Here is an 8,832-nt window from a genome sequence, read left to right as displayed (position 1 = left end):
TGCACCCTTCAAGTGGCTCCTAGTAGAGTAACAGTAGGGAATAGGCATCCAAGGGGAGGGAGGGGTAAGGAACTTCTGCCTGTAGGGGTCTAGCTTGTGGGTCAGTAGGTGGTCATGTCTTCTCGGTCTCCTGCAATAGGAGTCTGATGCCATCTCCAGGCAGAGAGTGTCAGAATTGGGCTGAACTGAGATGCCACACCCGATCCAGATGCACAAGAGGTGATTGTTGAGGGAACAGCAGCTTGGTGGACTGGATAAGAACCCTTGTAAAGTGTGTTTATCCTGAGAAGGGGGACTGCTCACTCCCCTCATAAATACCCCATGGACACCCCAGAGGAAGCTGCTCATGTGCTTTGTATGCAAGGCCTGTGGGACTGGCTTTACGATAACCAGGATGTTCAGCCACTGAATGTGCCCGTTACCCAGATTAGAGTAAATGCTGCGATTAAGGGGGCTGCTTTTGCGCATGTAACTTTGCTATTACAAAACTGAACAAGAGGAAGGCCTGCGTGGCTCAGTCGGTTGAGTGTCCAACTCTTTGATTTTTGGCTCAGATCATGATCTCACAGTTCATGAGTTCACTTCAAGCCGCACGTCCAGCTCTGCTGGAGGCCCAGAGCCTGCTTGGGATTCTCTTTCTCCCTCTCTCTCTGCCCCTTCCTTGCTTGCTTGCTCTCTCTCTCAAAATAAATAAATAAACTTAAAAAATTTAAAAAACTGAACAGCAGTTCAAGAAGATTTGTTGAACTTTCTGGGGTAGGGTGGGGACAAGAGCCTTTGCTGGGACTCCTTTTTTTCTTTTCCTTTTTTTTTTTTTTTAAGTTTATTTATTTTGAGGGAGAGAGAGCACAAGCAGGGGAGGGGCAGAGAGAGAGGGAGAGAGAATTCCAAGCAGGCTCTGAGCTGTCAGGGCAGAGCCTCAAGAGGGGCTTGATCCCATGAACCACGAGATCACGTCCTGAGCCGAGATCAAGAGTCGAACACTCCAACAACAGCCATCCAGGCACCCCTCTGGGACTCCTTAATGCAGAAGCCCATGCACTGTGATTCCAAAACCTGTTGGTGAGGTCTTAATGAGGGCGGGTTTAGATGGGGAGGTTACAGAGATGCAGCGTTAGTTGGAATTGAGGTGAAAGTTTGGGTGAAAACTTGGATTTTTTTAAAATGTTTATTTTAGAGAGAGAGGAAGAGAATGTGCACATAGGGTAGGGGCAGAGAGAGAGAGAGAGAGAGAGAGAGGGAAAGAGAGAATCCCAAGCAGGCTTGGCACCATCAGCACAGCCCGATGTGGGGCTCAAACTCACAAACCATGAGATCATGACCTGAGCCAAAATCAAGAGCTGGATGCTCAACCCACTGAGCCACCCAGGTGCTCAGGAAAGTTGGATTGTTTTTTTTCAACTATATGTCAAGCTGTTGGCATCCTGTTTACCTGAATATATTGGGTTGGATATTATGTTTAGCTTGGGGACTGCTTCTCCTGGCTGATACTGTAAGGCGGAGGCCCGTGAGCCCACCTGCAGGCCAGAGTTAACTGGAGATACCCAACAGAAAGCACTAGAACTGCCTGAGGCCCACACAGGTGGTTAACTGAACACAGTATAGAATACCAGGTAGACAGGACGAGACTACCACTTTGGTTAATGACATGCTGGACTGCTGGTAGCAACGAATTGTCAGCACCGTAGACTCATGGCCTGTGGAAGCCGCTATGGCTCATGGGACCGACAGTAAACCATGGAGGGGTAGATAAAGTTGTGCTGCTTGTAGCCTCAGCAGCTCCGATGTGGCTCCAGCCATACGGGAAACACACAGGCTGAAGGAGGCTGGTCCTCTGTGGCTGATCTTGCAAATGCTTTCTTCTCTTCATCTTGGAAAGGAGCCCACTGCAGTCTGCCTTCACGTGGGAAGGACCCCAGTGTACGTTTATGATGCTGCCGTGGTTTATTCTGAACTCACCGGCTACTGTGATAATGTGGTCAGAAGGGATTTGAACTTGATGTGGGTCTCAAGTGTAATGATATGCTACATTAATGACATGAAAGATTGGAGAGACGAGGACCAGGCTGGAACTGATCTGAATGTGCTAGTGATGCACGTGACCATTAGGCCCGGATAATAAATCTAGCAAAGGTCTAAGGGCCCTACTCAAGCGGTGAAATTCTCAGAAATAACCTGGACAGGAACCACCTGGGATATCACACAAATGACTAGAAATTAATTGTCACTACCCATCCCTAAGACCAAACAAGAAGGTAGTGTTTGGTTGGTGTATTTGGATTTTGGAGAATGCATGTGCCACATCTGAGAGTTTTGCTGACTCCCATCATTACGACCACCCAAAGCTGTATTTTTGAGTGGGGACCTAAACAAAAGGAGGCCATGTATGAATTACAAAACGTGGTAGGGCAGCTCTCAGTGCCTTTGGAGCCTTGTGACCCCCCACTCACTGGTGACTGTGGGATGTCTGCCACCTGTACTCAGACTGGGGCTTGTGGCAAAAGCTCGTGTGCACCTCTGTAGAGAGCAAGATGGAGTCACTCATGTCAAGCAGTGATGTGAGCAGCCCTAGGATATTGTAGCTAAGAACAGGTGTCATCAGAACCAGCACAGACTGGCAGGACTAAGGACTGATGATCCGTAAGGCTACAAGAACCTAAAAGAGCCAGGAGCTGATGATCACTAGAACCAGGAAAGACTTGAAAAGGCCCAAGACTGACAAAACTCCTTGAAAAAGGGAAAACTGCAGCCAGCTGTCAGACTCTCCAGACGTGGACCACTTCATGTCTGAGTGGGTTAGCAAGGCAACTGCCACAAAGACTCTGCCCGAATGATCTCTGAACATAAGAGAGCTGCTCTGCAGTGAACAGAATACGCAGTAAGGGTTGAGAGCTGACCCAGACCAGACCATTCTGCAAGGTCACAAACAGACTTCATGTCTGTTTCGTTAACTTCTTACCCCTTGTCATATCTTTGTTGTGTGACTTTGTATTATTGTACTTGGCTTTGTGTGGCACATATGAAGCCAAGTGAGATGCGTAGCGAAACGTCATTGAATTTGGAGTCTTGAAACTGCTTTACAATTACATTAACCTTGCTTTATGATTGAATGAATCACAAATGAATCATTTGTGAATGAATCACGATTGAATGAATCGGACATTGTGGAAAGACACAGCTTGTGTTGGTGCTTTTACAGAGTGCTCATGACAGCCTCCCAGCTGTTGGAATTTTGGACCAGAAAATTCCCAGATACCACATCTTGCTGACCATTCCACACCATTTGAGGGACACACCTGCTACTGGGCACTAATGAGACCGCCTTGATGACGGAAGGACATAAAATAATCATGAAACCTGAGATACTCGTAATGTCTTGGGTGATGTCAGAGAGACACTCTAATAAGGAAGGCTGTGCCCAGAAGAGTTCCAGAATAACATGGAAATGGTTCATATAGGGGTATGCTGCCAGGGAACACAGGGAGCCTCCTTTCCTCTAGGACCACCTTTGGAGCCACCTGAGGAGCCGCCGGAACCAATTGTCATGTGGATGGTGTCCTAGGAATGGCTCTTGTCTGGAAAACAAAGGGCTGTTTGTTTATGGGTGGCAGTTTCAAGATGAATGGACAACATCCTGTTTGGAAATCTCTAATCTAGGCCAGCACAGTGGCCAAATAGAACGTCTCTTCCAAAGGGAGAAAAGTTTGGGTTCAAATGGAGAGAAGGAAAAATAGTAGCTACGGGTAAAGGATTGAATAAATGGGTTATGTAATGAGGCAAATCCCATGTTACACGAACATCTCGAAAGAGGCTCAGAACAAGAGGTGATACGGTCTCTTAGCTGGACTGTACCAGATGCATGAAAGGGTGAATCCCTGTGTTGTTGAGACGACAACTGCTTTGGGAACCTGGCAAGATTGAATGATGGCTTGCAAATCTGAGTGGCATCACCATAGGAGACCTTTTTACAGGAGATGATTGACTGGATAGTTATCAATGGCTGAATGGCATTCTAGTAAGATGCCAGTAACTTTTAAGATTGTTTTGCTATAAGGGACCCATGTTTGAGAATGGGGTGGTGGTGGTCTGTGATGTCGTGATTTATAATAGATGTATATTTGGTCTTTGTCCCCATTTCTGGCACAGAGCTGCTAAAACCTTGGAATTTCCTAAGTGATAAGAGGGATAATACAAAGGTGTCTTTTGTTATGTTAATGAGATGACTTTTGGAACTACCTAAGGATGGGAGCTGGTTGCCAATGGAGCCAACCAGGGGACTAGAGGGTTGGAACCTTCAGTCCCACTCACTGACCTTTGGGGAGGGGAGAGAGGCTGGAGATTGAGTTGAGTCACCAATTGTCAATTCGTTAATCAACTGTGCCAATAGAATGAAGTTTCATAAAACCCCAAAAGGGTTTAGGACTGAACCCTTAACCTGTGGAATCTGATGGGATGTCTAAGTGGATAGCATCAGAATTAAGCTGAATTTTAGGGCACCCACCTGGTGTCTGAGGATCACTTGTTGGTGATCCCACTGCATTTCCCACACACGCCGTGTGATCAGGTCCAAAACCTTCCCACCCGTGGAGCATGCCGACTCTGTACACCGGGAGATGGGCTTCATTAATGTTTCCCAATCACTGTGGGCCTTACCTGTCCTCACTGTGGTAGAGTGATGGAAGGTGGGCACAGCCCCGTGCAATAAATGGCCAAGTGAGGAGAGGGAAGGCCCTGGTAGGAATTGGAGGCTCTCGAGGCCTTCGCCTTCCCTTCTCCCTCTTCCTCACCGCTCCAGGTCTCAACCCTGGCAGATTTCCCTTTGGCAGCAGGGGGCCTTGTGAGTTATGTTTCTCGATCCTGCCCCCCATCAGGTGAACGCAGAGGGTGGGGGCTCAGAATCTGTAGCATCTGGGAGGAAAGGAGCATAAAGCCTGGAATGTATTTGAGCACGTTATGGAGTGCGTGGTCTTAGAAGCTGCCGAGAGCAATAATGCAGAGCCCAGCCCCCAAACCTGTGATAGCCGATCAGTCCCTTCTCTTTTTTGATGCACAAAATCTTAAAGGCTTGAATTTCAGTTAAGGTATAGTTTCCAATCTCAGTTTCTATTTTGTGATTTTCTCCTGATTCCTTAATCTTGTGTTGTAACCAGAAACATGTGTGATGATGTTCCTGTGCAGCCACTTCCCTTCCCAGGAACTCTGGGATTGGGGTCTGCCTCCATGAGTGCAATGCTCACAGGTCTTTGGGAAAAGTCCCCAGACCTGAGAGTGTTAGTACCAGAGCCCGGGCAGTGAGCGTGCCGTAGCACTGAGCAGCGCCCAGGAGCTACGGAAATGCCGAGGTTTTGCATTTAACAAGGAGCTGATAGACCCTCTCAGGGATTTTAGGAGATGCTGGCTGCAGATGTTCGGGATAGTTGTATTTGTCTGGTTTTTTCTTTAAGCAACATCGCACCAGGGATTGGACCCATGCTATCCCATTGGGTCAGTGGACACAGAAAGACAGCAGCGAGTAAAGCAGTGACACACAGACCATGGTCCTCTGCTGCATTTCCCTTTCGTGGTGCCACTGGTTTCGATGGCAAGGCTACTAGGACGCATAGTCCAGGCACAAGCCACGGCCAGGTGGTCACGGGCAGAGGGCTCCTGTCCTCTTTACGAGAACGTCCTTTCCTCGTGTCTTTGGTCCAAAACATGGACCACACTCCACTTCGGTGTCACAACAGTCCTGGGGTCCAATCCCCAGGCCTCTGGGCACGGAGGACCCTCACTGTACATTAATAATCAAGGCCTTTTCATCTACCGGTCCGATCCTGTTAGACAATATGGCCTTGACCCCGTTGGTCTGGGAAGATGCTGAATTACTACGGCAGCGGTGACATTCTGGGATGGATGCTGCAGGCAGCAGAGAGAGCGGCAGTAACCAGCAGCACAGGCAGCATGGCCTCTAGCAATTAGCGTTCCTTTCCCAGATGGTTACCGCTTGGGTTAGTCGGTAAACCAGGTGCAGCTAAAGGGCATTTCTCTCCGTTAAGTGCAAGGACAATTGTGCAGTCCTGCCCACTACGCCAACTGTTTTGGTCTCAGCCTGTGGATAGTGCCGCTATCAGCCGGAAATACCTGGGGGCACTCAGGTGGCCCAGTGAGCCCCCCACAGACCTCTCCCCTTTTGGAAACCGTGTTGTGGCTGAACCAGTCCTTGGGGTTCTTACAATCTATAACAGGAGATGGGGAAAATCCCAAGATTTATTACTTCTGGGTTCTGGAGGGTACAAGGCATGCCTGGGGCCATACAGTGAAGTTGGGAGAGAGGCATGAGTAAGCAGACCGGGGTTTGGCTTCTGGGGTTAAGGGTGGGGGCCTAGGGTTTTGTGAGTTCAGACTTTATTGGTGAATTTAAAACACAAGACAGGAATTAAAGTGTGCAAAGGGAAAAACAAGAAGCCAAATGGTTACCGAGGTTAAACAGATTTCTCTAAAATAAAGGAAACTTTTGCAGGATGGGGACAGGGAGCAGCTTGGTTCTTTACTCACTTGTGCTGGCAGTGTGTTCATTTGAAATAGCTATGTTGGGGTTGCCTGGGTGGCACCGTCAGTTGTACGTTTGACTCTTGATTTTTGGCTCAGGTCATGGTCTCATGGTTCATGGGTCGAGCCCCACAGTAGGCTCCAACTCATGCTGATGGCACAGAACCTGCTTGGGATTCTTTCTCTCTGCCCCCACCTCCACCCCCTTCCGTATGTGCCCACGCGTGCATGCGCTCGCTCGCGCTCTCTCTCTCGCTCTCTCTCTCGCTCTCTCTCACCCCCTCTCAAAATAAATAAAACAAAGTTAAAAAAAAAATGAAACAGCTATCTTTCAAGTGGATGCCTCAGCAATGAAAAGCTTAAGTCAGGTACTGGTGTTGTAACAAAAAACGAACCAATCGTCAGGTGCTTCTGCTACATTTATCTTGTTACTGGTTTTCATTTAACTTTGTTGTGCTCGGGGAACACACTGTATGCTTTCAATCCTTTTAAATGCTCTAAGAGTTGAATGGCCAGGCATATGCCTGTTTTAGTAAAAGCGCTACATGCACTTGAAAAGAATGTATATTCTGTAGCTGTTGGTAAAGTGTTCCATCAAAGTCAATTAGATCAAAGTGGTTAAGTGTTATTCATATTTTCTAGGTCTTTATTGAATTTTTGTTGAGTTCTGTCAGTTGCTGAGAGGTGTTAAAATCTTCAACTGTGCTTGTGATTTGTCTTTTCTTCCTTTAAATGTCAATATTTGCTTTGCCCATTCTTTTTTTTAAGTTTACTTATTTTGAGAGAGTGAACACATGTGAGCAGGGAAGGGGCAGAGAGAGAGAGAGAGCAAGGATCCCAAGCAGAACCCCTGCTGTCACGGGGCTTGAACCCACAAACCTCAAGATCATGACCTGAGCTCAAATCAAGAGTCCGAGGCTTAAGTGACTGAGCCACCCAGGTGCCCCGCTTTCTCCATTTTGAAGCGCCATTATTAGGCACATACATGTTTGTCTTCCTAAATCAACCCTTTATCATTATTACCCTTAATCTCTAGCAATACTGTCTTAAAGTCTACTTGATCTGATATTAACAGTTCTACCCCAACCTTATGTTTAGTGGTTATATGTAATACTTTTCCCATCCTCTTTCCATCCTTGTCGTTATCGTAAAAACATGACTCTTACTGAGCATGTAGCTTGGTCTTATTTTTATTATCCATTAGACAATATCTTTTATTAAAATGGCTGAACTTTGGGTCTACCATTTTACTTTTCGTTTTCTGTTTTCCCTTCAGGCTTTCTCTTCTTTCTTCCTTCTTGCCTTCTTTGGGTTAAAAATACTTTTGGCTTTCTGTTTTATCTATTGGCATCTTAGATATACCTCTTCTCATGATTTTTTTTTTTTTTTTTGGTGGTTCTAGATTAAAATATGTAAACTTAACTTTTCATATTATTCGTAGAGTTAGTATTGTACCACTTCATGTACTTTGAGCAGATTCCTTACCTCTCTGAACTTACTTCTTCATTTTAAATAATAATGAACTTGTCTCATGGGTTAACTATTAAATGAGCTAATGCATATAAAGCAAATAGCAGCATGTTGCCAAGAGCAGAATAAGCAAGCAATACTACTCAGCATCATCACTAATAGAAGTACTGTTATTACTACTGGTCTGGTGGCAGCTGTTGTTGCTAGTATTTTTTATTAGCACTTGACCTCCTGAGGCTACAGGGGAGCCATATGGATCATTCTCAGCAGCTTAACATGTTTGAGGTCAAATTTTTCCACCTGCTATCGATCACTTATTCCTCCAGATGGCCTGTTTATCGATGAGTCTGTTGCAGCAGGGTGCCCGTCAACTGCCCCTTTCTCGCCTAGGCCTGGCTGTCCTTTGCCCACTCTTGAGGCTGTTCCTGCACCTAGTACAGCCAAACCAGCTGAGCACAGCTAGTCCTTACCCCACCCCTAGGCTGATCTTATCACAAACAAAACCGGAGTTGATTTTCAACATTACAGCATCTGTTGTCCTGAGCAAAGTGATCTGAGGCCAGTCCCACAGGCCTCCCACTACCTTCAAACACATACTTCCCAGCGTGAGAGGACCTCCTGCATCTTGGTCTCTCCCCCCCTTTTTTAAAATGTTTATTTTTGAAAGAAGAATGAGAGCGGAGGAGGGGCAGAGAAAGAGGGAGACACAGAATCGGAAGCAGGCTCCAGGCTCTGAGCTGTCAGCACAGAGCCTGACACGGGGCTTGAGCCCACGGACTTTGAGATCATGACCTGAGCTAAGTTGGATGCTTAACTGACTGAGCCACCCAAGTG

Source organism: Prionailurus bengalensis, chromosome E2, assembly GCF_016509475.1.
Source record: "Prionailurus bengalensis isolate Pbe53 chromosome E2, Fcat_Pben_1.1_paternal_pri, whole genome shotgun sequence".
NCBI lineage: Eukaryota > Metazoa > Chordata > Mammalia > Carnivora > Felidae > Prionailurus > Prionailurus bengalensis.
Note: the sequence above shows the minus strand (reverse complement) of the source record.